The 14412-nt window shown below is 37.4% G+C and overlaps 1 non-coding gene across 1 annotated transcript; it reads left to right on the top strand.

Moving 5' to 3' along the window:
• Window positions 1-2722: 2722 nt before the first annotated feature.
• LOC142172194 (small nucleolar RNA R71) lies at window positions 2723-2829 on the top strand. Its single transcript, XR_012701570.1, has one exon. It is a non-coding gene; the product is annotated as a small nucleolar RNA R71 (small nucleolar RNA).
• Window positions 2830-14412: the final 11583 nt, after the last annotated feature.

The following is a 14412-nucleotide window of genomic DNA, read 5'->3' as shown; positions in this document are numbered from 1 at the left end:
GATATCGTCTCGTAGTCCCAAATGTAAATATGTAAGGGGATCTCTCGGAATACCGTTCCATAATCCCAAAGTAAATGTGCAGGGGGATCTCACAAAATACCATTCCGTAGTCCCAAAGTAAATGTGCAGGGGGATCTCCCAGAATACCGTTCCGTAGTCCCAAAGTAAATATGCAAGACAGGGGGATCTCCCAGAATACCATTCCGTAGTCTCAAAGTAAATATACAGTATAGAGGGATCTCCCGAAATAACGTTCCATAGTCCCAAAGTAAATATGCAGCGCAAACAATAAAAATGCAACTACATCACAAAATCTTAAGATTTAGAGTAAGTACTAGTCAAGGAAGAAGCAGGAAATTCACTAAGCATGCTGCACAGAGTTCACATAGGCAATTAAGACACGTAGACATGTTGTATTAGACTAAACAGGATAGCTACGCAAATGAGAATAACTCAATTAAGAATGAAAATAGATTAATACTCATAAAAATGGTATAACTCATAATAAAAGGAAAACAGGTTGCTGCTCAGTAAGAAAAATCGAGGTTTTTCCACAACTAGCACGTGTACGTACTCGTCACCTCACGTACACGGAGCTCACATATCACAATAGTTCCAAATCTTAAGGGGATTTCCTCCCCACAAAGTTAGGCAAGCCACTTACCTCGAACCAAGCTCAATCAATCGGTCACAATGCCTTTCCCGCGAATATCCGGCTCTAAATGGCCCAAATCTTGCCAAAAGCAATTAATATCATAAATACAATAATAATAGACTCATCTAATTAACGAAATCAACATTTTAACAAAAATTCTGAAATTAACTCAAAAATTGCCTGTGGGGCCCACATCTCGGAATCGGGTAAAAGTCATAAAATACGAAAGCCCGTTCAATCACGAGTCTAACCATATCAAATTTTACTAAAATCCGACACCAAATGGTCCTCCAAATCCACAAATCAAACTTCCAAAACCCTAGCCTCAAATTCCCAATTTCACCTTAAATACACACTAACTAGGTGGGAAAATACATGGGGAAGCAAGATTATTGATCAAAAATAATCACAAGGGACTTACCTCAAGAAACCCCTCTAAATGCTCTCAAGAAATTGCCAAACCCGAGCTCAAAATTTTGAAAATGAGCAAAAATCGCGAACCCTTGAATTTAAGTGTTCTGTCCAGAAATCTCGCACCTGCGGTCCATAGTCGCACCTGCGACGCCGCACCTACAAAATTTCCATCGCAGGTGCAAAAATGACTTAAGGGGGTTGGGTTCGCATCTGCGAGCAATGGGCCGCACCTGCGCGCCCGCTCCTGCGATCCCTCACGCCCTGGCCCCTTCCGCTTGTGCACTGCATCTTCCGTATCTGCGGATGAGCAGATGCGGTTATACCTCCGCACCTGTGAACTCTAGCCTCTTCCTTCCAAACCGCACCTGCGCCCCTTGGTTCATTTCTGCGGGCTCGCACCTGCGGTCAGTGTTGCGCAGGTGCGATTACACCAGGCGCAATAGCTTCAGCTATTCTTCCAAAACCAAGTTTGATCCATTAACCATCTGAAACACACCCGAGACCCCCGGGACCTCAACCCAATACACCAACAAGTCCTAAAATACCATACAAACTTAGTCGAGCCCTCAAATCACATCAAACAATGCTAAAATCACAAATCACTCTCCAATTCAAACTTAAAGAACTTGAAACTTCAAAATTCTACAACCGATGCCGAAACCTATCAAACCACGTCCGATTGACCCCAAATTTTGTACACAAGTCATATTCAATATTACGGACCTACTCCAACTTTCGGAATTGAAATCCGGCCCCGATATCAAAATTTCCACTACCAGTCCAAAACTTTAAACATTCGACTTTTGTCAATTCAAGCCTAAATAAGCTACGGACCTCCAAAACACAATTCAGACATGCCCCTAAGTCCAATCACCTATCGGGGCTAAAGAAACCGACAGAACTCCATTCCGGAGTCATCTTCGAACAGTTCTGACTATGGTCACAATTCTAAGACTTAAGCTCCCGTTTTAGGGACTAAGTATCCCAAAACACTCTAAAAACTAAAACGAACCCTCCCGGCAAGTCACAATAGCATAAATAGATATAGGAGAAGCAGTAAATAGGGGATCGGGGCTATTACTCTCAAAACGATCGACCGGGTCGTTATAGTATTGCTGCCTCTGCTGGTTTTAAAAACATGGTGGTCCTTGACCCTGGGGTCTGGGATTATTTTGCTGCCATGAATTCAATCTCCCATTAGGTGAACTCCACGAAAAACCTTGATGTATTTCTCCCACAACATTATAGTTGTTCCCACCTTGGTAGTTTCCTCTATTAAAGTTCCTCGCTGCGTTGACTTCCTCAGCTGATGCTTGACACTCATGTGTAGGGTGTCCCAATCCACAGAAGTCACATGCTATTTGCGGCTCACCTTGTACCTTGGCTAATGTCATCTTTTTTTTCTCCTTAGCCATGGTGTCTAGATGGGCTTGCATGGATGTGTTAGATTCCACCTAGTGAACCCCAACTGATTTTCTTCTATCATTTCTCTCAACCGGCCACTGATTAGCATCCTCAGATAATTCATCAAGGATTAAGACAACCTCCTCCGGTGTTTTCTTCATTAGTAGACCCCCACATGCAGTATTCAAAGTTTGTCGCGAGGACGGTGTTAGTCCATCCCAAAAATCCTGGAGTTGCATCCACAAATCAATTCCATTGTGCTGACACTTTGTGACTATCTCCTTGAATCGTTCCCAAGCTTCAAAAAACATTTATGTCTCCTTCTGACAGAAATTATGGATTTCCCTTCTGAACTTCCCTATTTTGCAGCTGATAAGTACTTGTCAAAAAACGTCTTGGTCATATATTCCCATGTCCTGATAGAACTTGCGGGTAAGCTACGAAGCCATTGCTTTGCGTCATCTTTCAATGAAAAGGGGAATGCCCTTAAGTAGACAACATCCTTTGATACTCCATTGTATTGAAAGGTGTTCATGATATCGTTAAAGTCCATCAAGTGAGTATTATGATCTTTGTTTACCTTCCCTCTGAAAGTGCAGTTGTTTTGGATAGTTTGAAGCAAGCCTTGCTTCAATTCGAAGTTGTTTGCTGCTAAGGGTGGGGGTCTGACACTTGACACTCCTTGATTATATATTGGCCTAGCATAGTCACCCAATGATTTTCCAGGCAGGGGTGCTGCATTCTCGAACTGGTCTTCAACCAAAGGTCGGTTTAGATTGAATCTTCGACCCCCATTGAGTTGGACTATCTCATCAGTAATTCTCCATGCAACTTCCTGTTGTGTTGCCTCCCTTGCAGCTAAGTCTACTCCTTCATTGTCTTCATTTGCAAAGATATCTTGAGTCGAAGTTTGAACCAAGAATTTTTCTGTTAATTCTCTTTCTTTTCTCAGATGTCGCATGTATTTTTCCAATTCTGGTTCGTATGGTATCACTTACCTTGAAGAGGATCGAGTCATACACCATAGAAAACAACTTGTATCAAGCGCACACATGAGAAAAACGTGAATACACTAAAGTAACAATTGGTTCCTGAATTAGTATTAAATATTATTTTAAATACTATTAATTGCCAATCCCCGGCAACGACACTAAAATTTGATGAGCGCAAAACACACACTTAAATTTGTGCACGCTAGTCAAAGATAGTATAGATTAATTATCGTCTCTATAGGGATTGGAATTAATCAGTGTTTGAATAATCTTTAGTTGATTACTATCCAGAAAAATTAACACTTGATGGATATCTATTCCACGATTAACTATTAAAGTTTAAGCAAATAACAATTGATCGCTAAAGATAGTAAGTGAGCAAGAAGAAATATTAATGAGGAAAATATGGGTAATTGACTAGATAGGTGCACAATAACTGACTCAGGATCCAATTTTTGAGTTAATTCACTCTATAATATGATTGATTCTTACGAATTCAACCGATTATCAAATTACACTTGAAGCTAATATTCCTCTTTCGATTAAACATTAGTTTCAGTAATTAACCCAATTAAAGCATGGTAAACAATTGCAACAATAAAAATGATGATTTTGATCTAAAGGGTAATTTCTCACGAATATTCCCTATTTTCTAGTTCAAATAACAATTCAAGAGGCTCTTTTGATTATCTATTGGAATTGTGAAATTAAACTAGATCATAAGATGTGAAGAAATTTAATATCAAACTACTTTTTAGATTAAGAAAAATACTAAATAACTCCATAATACATATCAAGCTCCATCAATTCATTCTAGCAATTATAAAAAATCGAATCCCTAATCAAGTTATTGAAACACCATATCTATCAACAACCAAATGGAAATTACTCCATAGCAATGGAGTAAGATATCTCAAATAAGTTTAAGAAACAAGAAAATATCAATTCTAAAGATTTGATACAAACTCTCGTATTGCACCGATTGTAGATTGGAATCTTGATAAATTCTTGGGTCTTTTTCCTTGGGTGGCTCTCCAATATTCTCTAGGTGAAAAAGATACTGTAAAATGGTGTTTTTGGTGCATTTAAGTCGAACTCCAAAACAACCCCGAACGAAACTACCCTTTTTTAGCCAAAATAGGAAAGTACTCTAAGAATTTTACACTACCGCACCGCACGCCGTGCCGCGCCATGCGGCGTGCTTGTGGCAATTTCCAGAACACTTCACAAAACAAAATCTAGACATAATTTTCATTACCGCGTCGCGCCTCACGGCGCCCCATGCAGCACGGCTATGCAGTTTTCTTAGAGTGAAGTCGCTGTTTTAGTTTTTAACATCCGTGCGTGATTCCGGCTTAATTGGTTGGGCTTCTACTCAGACTTCAAAGCTCTAATTTGTTCGAAATAGCTCTATATTACCTTAATATCTCAAAATCATTTCCTGTAAGGCATAAAATGGATTATAAGTGAAAATCACAATCGTTTAAGCTCAAACACACGTAAAATACAGTAATTACAGTGCAATACTATGGCTAAAACACGAGTTTCTAACTTACCATCAGTCCACTGTGAGAGAATCACATTGTTCAGAAAGCTCTTTACCAAGCTTGTACCCTAACTTCTCATGTCCTTCGGTAAGAACAATCACATGATTGACATAGGGTCCAACTAGAAAGTTTTCAATGCCCAACTGTGTATCAACCATCTTCGTAAGATGTTCAATGATTGCAGTTGGATCCATATTCTGATGCTTTCTCTGGAGTTCAGAACTCATAGAAGCGAGAATGATGCTGTCACGACCCAAAATCCCACCACAGGCGTCGTGATGGCACCTAGTCTCTAAGACTAGGTAAGCCGATTTCCATTACATTTCGAAGTCATTTTTTTAATTTGAATTAAATAGGTAATCAAAACCAACATCGGAACAAATATGAATATAACAACCTACTAAGACTGGTAGTACTAAGTCACGAACTCTAACTGAATACATGGAATTATCTCGACGATCGAATAAACAGTACTGATCGAATAAGAAATTAACAGTACAATAAATTGGAAAGACTCCAAGGGACTGCGATGACCAAGCAGTCCTATCTTGAATCCTTACGATCATACTCTAATCTCTGTCCGAATCCGATATCTTCAATACCTGGCTCTGCACAAAAATGTGCAGAAGTGTAGAATGAGTACACCACGGTCGGTACCCAGTAAGTATCAAGACTAACCTCAGTGGAGTAGTGACGAGGTACTGTCAAGACACTCACTTGTCAAATAATCTGTGCAATATAGCATACAAAAATAATAAAAAAATAAATAGCAGTGATAGCAACACCAATCAACTAGTGATTTAAACAGCAAGGCAACAGGAACACCATAAATATTACTCAAACGTATAATAAACATAGGTACAACCAATTAATCAAGTCCTTCAAAAATACATCTTTTATCTATAAGTTTTTCAATAAATGTCTCTAGAATATAGTCCTTTTCAATAAATATATTTCAAATATACTTCCTTCAAATAAATATCTTTCCATTATAATTCTTTCAAATAAATATCTTTCGAATATAATTCTTTCAAACAAAAATCTTCCGAATATAATTCTTTCAAATAAAAGTCACCATGTGACACCTTATTTAACTTTCCTGGCGTGAGAAATATATTCAACATATCACATCAAATGGCACGGCAATACCTTCGTGCACTTGTCTCATTCTCACCCAATATATATATATATATATATATATATATATATATATATATATATATATATATATATATATATATATATATATATATATATATATATATATATATATATATATATATATATATATATAATCAATTGGCATGGTAACACCCTTCGTGCATTTATATCTTTCTCACCGTGCATATATATAACAGTATCAACTAGGTGGGAGAAATGCCAATAATAATAAAAGAAATAAAGTGGAGGCACACAGGAAGCAACAACGACTACAACTCACATAGAAAATATAGGTGCACAATAACATCTCAAGATAAATGTATGAATGTATACACAACAAAACGATATCACAATATAATGTATGTCTCTCGTTCTCGCCTGCACGGAAACACCATTCGTGCCATGAATATATGATAATATCAAAATAATTGCACGGTATCACCCTTCGTGCTTTTACTCTCATCCTCACCTGATAATATAAATGAAATGGCGCGGCATCACCCTTCGTGCCTTACACTCTAAAATGGCACGACATCACCCTTCGTGCTTTACACTCTCAAATGAAACGGCATCACCCTTCGTGCTTTACACTCTCAAATGGCATGGCATCACCCTTCGTGCTTTACACTCTCAAATGGCACGGCATCACCCTTCTTGATTTACACTCTTCCTTACCAAGCACATGTATATCATTAACAAACAAGGTAGGAAGCATAAATAACATCAAGGAGAGTGTTTAAACCACAACACAATACAACAATTCATATCACAATTTGCCACTAACCACAACCAAATTCCAAATATGTAGCAGAATCAATAAATTTCTCAACAAATAGCCCAAGGCTCCACACAACGTATATAAAACCTCAAAATCAATCAACAGAGGTTAAAAATACTTAGTATAGGGCAATGCCTTCATTAATCCAAATTCTTGATAATTATATTAACTCCTCAATTTAAACTTATTTAATACATATTTGCAGATAATGATTCCATCATGAATTTAATTCCAAGAAAAATATCAAATCAACAAACACACGGAATTCACATAAAATCCAAGTAACAATAACACCAAATTATTATATAAAATAAAAACTTGACAAATAAGGAATGAAGCATAATAATTCAAGGATTTACTAATGCCAACAATAATCCAATTTAATATATAAAAATGCCTAAAACTTTAAATCAATAAAATTTGTACATATAAGCCTGAGTACGTACTCGTCACCTCGCGTACACGGCTTTCAATCACACAATTTCCACATAAGACTCAATGCCTAAGGGGTAATTCCCTCACTCGAGGTTAGGCAAGACACTTACCTTTTTGAAGTTAGACCGATATTTCAAAATAGCCTTCTTGCTTGAATTGACCTCCGGACAACTCAAATCCCGATGTTTCCCTTGAAAATCTCTCAAAAATCGCCTCTCCCCGAGCTGCAAATCGTCCAAGATTGAAAATGGGACGAAGTCCCATTTTTAGAACTTAAATCTGCAGCCCAGTCATTCCCTCTATGTAATCACGGCAAAACACCTGCGATCGCGAAGAACAAAATTTTTCCAGCCCTTTTTTACTCTATGTAATCGCGGCCATTCTCTCGCGATCGCGAAAAACAAATTCCCAAATAGCCTTGTCCAACTTCTTCCGGATAGCCTCTAGTATAACTGTCATAACTTTTTGTACAGAATTCCAAATAATAAATGGTTTAACTTTCTGAAAACTAGACACCAAGAGATACAACTTTCATGTTTTGGTTATCTCTCAATTCCTTATAGATATGGATATATAAGTTTCCAAATTCAACCCTGTGTAACACAAATTTCTTCTTCACGATTTCCAAACTCTTCCCGGACAGCCTGTAGTATATCAACCATAACTTTTGTTACACAACTTCAAATAACAATTGGTTTAATTTTCTAAAAACTAGATACAAAGGGCTACAATTTTCATTTTTAGATCATCTCCAAATTCCTTATAGATTGCGAGCTATAAGGTCCAAAGTCGGGTTAGTACAGCAGAAAATTTCCTCTACGCGATTGTGATTTACTGGTCATTTTCCCGCTTCGCGATCGCGTCCAATTCCATGCGATCGCATAGCACACTGCTATAGCCAAAAACCAACAGCTATAAATGGCCTAGAAATGGTCCGAAACCACCCCGAAACTCACCCGAGCCACTCGGGACCCAGTCCGAACATACCAACAAGTCTCAAAACATATTACGGACTTAGTCGAAACCTCGAATAACATCAAACAACGTTAAAATCACGAATCATACCCCAATTCAAGTTTAATAAATTTTGAAATTTCAAGTTTCCACAAATGACGTCGGGACCTATCAAATCAATCCGGAATGACTTCAAATTTTGCACACAAGTCATAAATGACATAACGAAGCTATTCAAATTTCCTGAATCGGATTCCAACCGCGATATCAAAAAGTCAGCCCCCGGTCAAACTTCCCAAAAATTTATCTTTCGCTATTTCAAGCCAAATTCCTCTACAGACCTCTAAATAATTTTTCGGACATGCTCCTAAGTCCATAATCACCATACGGAGCTATTGACATCATCAAAATTCCATTCTGAAGTCGTTTGCTCAAAAGTCAACTCTCCGGTCAACTCTTTCCATTTAAGCTTCTAAATAAGGATTGTTCTTTTAATTTAATTCCGAATCTTCAGTAAATCAAACTCGACCACACCCACGGGTCATAATACATATTTTGAAGCTGCTCAAGACCTTAAGTCACTGAACGGGGCATTAATTTTTAAAACGACAAGTCGGGTCGTTACATTCTCCACCTCTTAAACAACCGTTCGTCCTCGAACGAGCTAAGAATTATTCTGAGGTTACCAAATTGATGATTTTACTTTTACACATACACTCACGGTTGATCCCACATTACCGTATTTGAGATAAGCCCGACAACACCATCTCAATTGAGATTATTTCTTTTATCCATATTTGTAAACTTTAAGACCAATTTCTTACACTCTAAACGTTTTCAAGAGGCCTAATTTTTCACAACAACGTACGGTATTAGTCTCAACTGGCTATAGCAACTCGTGCCTACGCACACATCAACTTTCTTGATAGTGTTGAAGTACTTCAAAATTTTTCTGGGGTGTTACATTCTCCCCCGCTTAGGATCATTCACCCCCAAACACACAACATAACTTATCTCTTCTTTTGCACGTCTCAATCCCCCTCTCAAATCTTTCAAAAATTTTGGCAGAGTCTCCCCAATAATTGGGCCTATCCACCTGCCAGAGTAATACCAAAATAACTCCTAACAACACATCCACAACCCAACAAAGCACCAAAATGTATATATCAATAACACTAATCTCAGCATTACAAGCACTGCATTATCATAATGATATCAGGACATGAAGCACATCATATGTATGCCCATCACCACATGTCTGGTCTTAATAGTTATTCATAAATCTATTACAACATCTCCAAAACCTCATATTAACCAAAACCTCGTTTCGAATTTTCACAACACTAACAACAAAATGTGAGGCATGAAGACCTCATAACTATTTACCCGACTTAATGAGTCACATTTAACGCCACCTGGGCACTCACCTCGTAGGCTAAAACTCAATAATTATAGCACAATTATGGCATAGAAACACATAAAAGAATTATCACATAAGCCTATCAGGCATAACTCCCTATTAGTACTATAATACGAATTAAACTTCACAAAGGGAGAATTTAAACTCATAAATATTTCACTACAAAGACCTCGTCCTTATATAACTTCCACTGCGTCTCGTAGCTCGATTTAAATATTTCACATCATATAAAAATGCTAGGATCTCGTCCTCAACTCCGAATCACAAGTAGTTTGCACATTGTGCCAACTAAAATTTCAATTTCCTTTCTTTCTTCTTTTCAATAAATTTCGTAACACATAATGAACCCTTATATCGGTAGGGCATATAATTCATAAAATTGGAATCAATTATTTCTAAACATATCAGACCCACTGTAATGAATAATAAAAATTACTTTTGGACTTATAGCCCTCAATGGTGCCCAAAAATAAAAATGACAAACACGGGCTCACATATTCAAAATCTCCCAACAGAGATAAACATATAAGTGGGTCACAAAATTATGAAGCTCACCCATAAGTGGGGCATAATAGGAGGACTCGCCTCAAAATTCAGAATCGAATCAAATTAAGGAATATATCCTTTTATAACAGATCAGGATCATACCTGTAACTACACCATCTGGTGTATCGGCCTCAGCCAATTCACAGAAATTATAACAACGGGTCGGGCCTCCACCTCTTAGACTCCCTCTACCCGCCTGTCCTCCAACCCTAACTGGCTATGCACGTGGAGTATTAACTGGAATAAAGCTTGTAGCTTGAGTGCTCTGATGAAATCCACCCCTCCCAAGTCTAGGACAATTTCTCTTGATGTGCCTAGTATCACCACACTCATAACAACCCCTCTGAGGTTGCGGTTGCTCGTACTGAGTCTGTGTCGGATAACTGGAATAACCATTATAGGAATCCCGTGCTAGTGGTGCATCGTAAGAACTTACTGGAACACCCCGAGTATTCTGAAATTGTTTCCATGACCCCGTTGATACTGAAATGTAGAATTATTAAGGACACGGGAATACCACAAGTCCCAGCATCATCCCATACAAATCTCAGCTCTTAATCATATACAAGTTTCGGAGAACCTTTTAATACAACATAAATACATCTCAGGCCAAAACGCATATAACACATGACCCCGCAATCTGATCGTTGATAGTGGACTCCCTCACTTGGCGTGAAGCCCTAGGACACATTCCGATGATCCACAATACTAACCTTCATCGCTTGTAGGACACCGGTCATAAGACACCTTAAGCCATTTATTTGGTGCATGTCATCCTCATGACAGTTAAACTCTCTTCCTCCAGTGCCTTGGTTGCGTATGTACCCTTCGCTAAATAGAAATCCCATACGAACTACATAGTCTCTAATACCACTAACTATTTCAGATCCACATCCACCTCGTGACCCTACCACAATTGTGATGATTAGGCAATTAATTAAACCTTCTTAATATCATACTTATCAACCAGATGTCAGAACCTGCTGAAACCAAATTTGCACAACTGAATGATCTCTCAATACTTCTACATCCTCGATCTGAAAGATATGTTGTAATAATGGTTGAGCAACCTTGGCTCCCTTATAACCCCTCGGTAGTATCACGAACCGTTGGTGCATAGTTGATACTGAGTGAGCAATTTCATACACGAGTGGATTCAAAAGAACATAAGATATATGCTTCAAGCTGAATAAATGCCGCACGATAAGGAATGAAAGAAGTGAAAATTTTTCCTACTAGCTCTGTAGCCTCTCAAAGATAAGTACATACGTCTCTATACCGATCCGCAAGACTCTACTAAACTCGTTTGTGACTCATAGAACCTTAAACCTAGAGCTCTGATACCAACTTTTCATGATCCAAAATCCCACCATAGGCATCGTGATGGCACCTAGTCTCTAAGACTAGGTAAGCCGATTTCCATTATATTTCGAAGTCATTTTTTTTAATATGAATTAAATAGGTAATCAAAACCAACATCGGAACAAATATGAATATAACAACCTCCCAAGACTGGTAGTACTGAGTCACGAACTCTAACTGAATACATGGAATTATCTCGAAGATCGAATATACAGTACTGATCAAATAAGAAATTAAAAGTATAATAAAATGGAAAGACTCCAAGGGACTGCGATGACCAAACAGTCCTACCTTGAATCCTTGCGATCATACTCTAATCTTTGTCCGAATCCGATATCTTCAATACCTGGCTCTGCACAAAAATATGCAAAAGTGTAGTATGAGTATACCACGGTCGGTACCCAGCAAGTATCAAGACTAACCTCAGTGGAGTAGTGACGAGGTACAGTCAAGACACTCACTAGTAAAATAATATGTGCAATATAGCATACAAAAATAATAGAAAACAAATAGCAGTGATAGCAACACCAATCAACTAGTGATTTATACAGCAAGGCAATAGGAACACCATAAATATTACTCAAACGAATAATAAACACAGATACAACCAATTAATCAAGTCCTTCAAAATATACATCTTTTATCTATAAGTTATTCAATAAATATCTCTAGAATATAGTCCTTTTCAATAAATATATTTCGAATATACTTCCTTCAAATAAATATCATTCCATTATAATTCTTTCAAATAAATATCTTTCGAATATAATTCTTTCAAATAAATATCTTCCGAATATAATTCTTTCAAATAAAAGTCACTATGTGACACCTCATTTAACTTTCTAATATAATTCTTTCAAATAAAAATCACCATGTGACACCTCATTTAACTTTCCTGGCGTGAGAAATATATTCAACATATCATATCAAATGGCACGGCAATACCTTCTTGCACTTGTCTCATTTTTACCCAATATATAAATATATATGTAGATTAAATCAATTGACACGGTAATACCCTTCGTGCATTTATATCTTTCTCACCGTGCATATATATAACAGTACCAACTAGGTGGGAGAAATGCCAATAACAATAAAAGAAATAAAGTGGAGGCACACAGGAAGTAACAATGACTACAAGTCACATAGAAAAGATAGGTGCATGATAACATCAAAAGATAAAGGTATAAATGTATACACAACAAAACGATATCACAATATAATGTATGTCTCTCGTCCTCGCTTGCACGGAAACACCCTTTGTGCCATGAATATATGATAACATCAAAATAATTGCTCGGCATCACCATTCGTGCTTTTACTCTCATCCTCACCTGATAATATAAATGAAATGGCATGTCATCACCCTTCGTGCTTTACACTCTCAAATGGCACGGCATCACCCTTCGTTCTTTACACTCTCAAATGGCACGACATCACCCTTCGTGCTTTACACTCTCAAATGGCATGGCATCACCCTTCGTGCTTTACACCCTCAAATGGCACGGCATCACCCTTCGTGCTTTACATTCTCAAATGGCACGACATCACCCTTCGTGCTTTACACTCTTCCTTACCAAGCACATGTATATCATTAACAAACAAGGTAGGAAGCATAAATAACATCAAGGAGAGTGTTTAAACCACAACACAATACAAAAATTCATATCAAAATTTGCCACTAACCACAACCAAATTCCAAATATGTAGCAGAATCAATACATTTCTCAATAAATAGCCCAAGGCTCCACACAACGTATATAAAACCTCAAAACAATCAACAGATGTTAAAAATACTTAGTATAGGGCCACGCCTTCATTAATCCAAATTCTTGATAATTATATTAACTCCTCAATTTAAACTTATATAATCCATATTTGCAAATAATGATTCCATCATGAATTTAATTCCAAGAAAAATATCAAATCAACAAACACACGGAATTCACATAAAATACAAATAACAATGTCACGACCCGAAATTTCCCTCCGACGGGACCGTGATGGCGCCTAACATTTCGCTTGCTAGGCAAGCCAACGTTAGAAAAATCGTTAAACCAATTCCTTATTTCCATTCAGTAAATAACAATAATTAACTAAGATGAAATATAATAAGTGCGGAATATCATAAAACTGTATTAATTACTACCACCCGGATCTGGAGTCACAATTCACAGAATCAATAACAACGGATAGAGAGAAGTTTCACAAAGAAATCAATATTTCATCAATGATTACTTTCACATTTTAACATCTCAACCTCGAATCAATATTCACAATTTTATCAACCTTGGTGGAACCGGATACAAGTCTCCCAACATTTCAACAACAACAATAAGCATGGATAACAAGATTTAAGACTACAAATTTGCAAGAATGGAATTTCACTCGCATGTTGTGACTCGACTATAACGCATAGATGCTCGCCACCTCAACTATACATCGTATTCAACAACAAAACACGTAGCAAATACTCACACAATACCTATTCCCTCAAGCCAAAGTCAGACACAACACTTACCTTGCTCCAAAGGCCACTTAATTCTCAATCACAACTTTTCCTTTGGAATTCACCTCCAAACCACTCGTATCTATTCAAAACTGATTCAATAATATCAAATATTGCTAAAGGAATCAATTATATTTCATAAATTAAATTTTCCAAAATTTTCCTCCAAAAATTAGAAAAGTTGACTCCGGGCCCGCTTGATCAAAACCCGAGGTTCGAACCAAATTCCTTTTTC

The sequence above is a fragment of the Nicotiana tabacum genome, chromosome 17 (genome assembly GCF_000715075.1).
Source record: "Nicotiana tabacum cultivar K326 chromosome 17, ASM71507v2, whole genome shotgun sequence".
Classification (NCBI taxonomy): domain Eukaryota; kingdom Viridiplantae; phylum Streptophyta; class Magnoliopsida; order Solanales; family Solanaceae; genus Nicotiana; species Nicotiana tabacum.
This window is presented reverse-complemented; position numbering and strand designations above follow the sequence as displayed.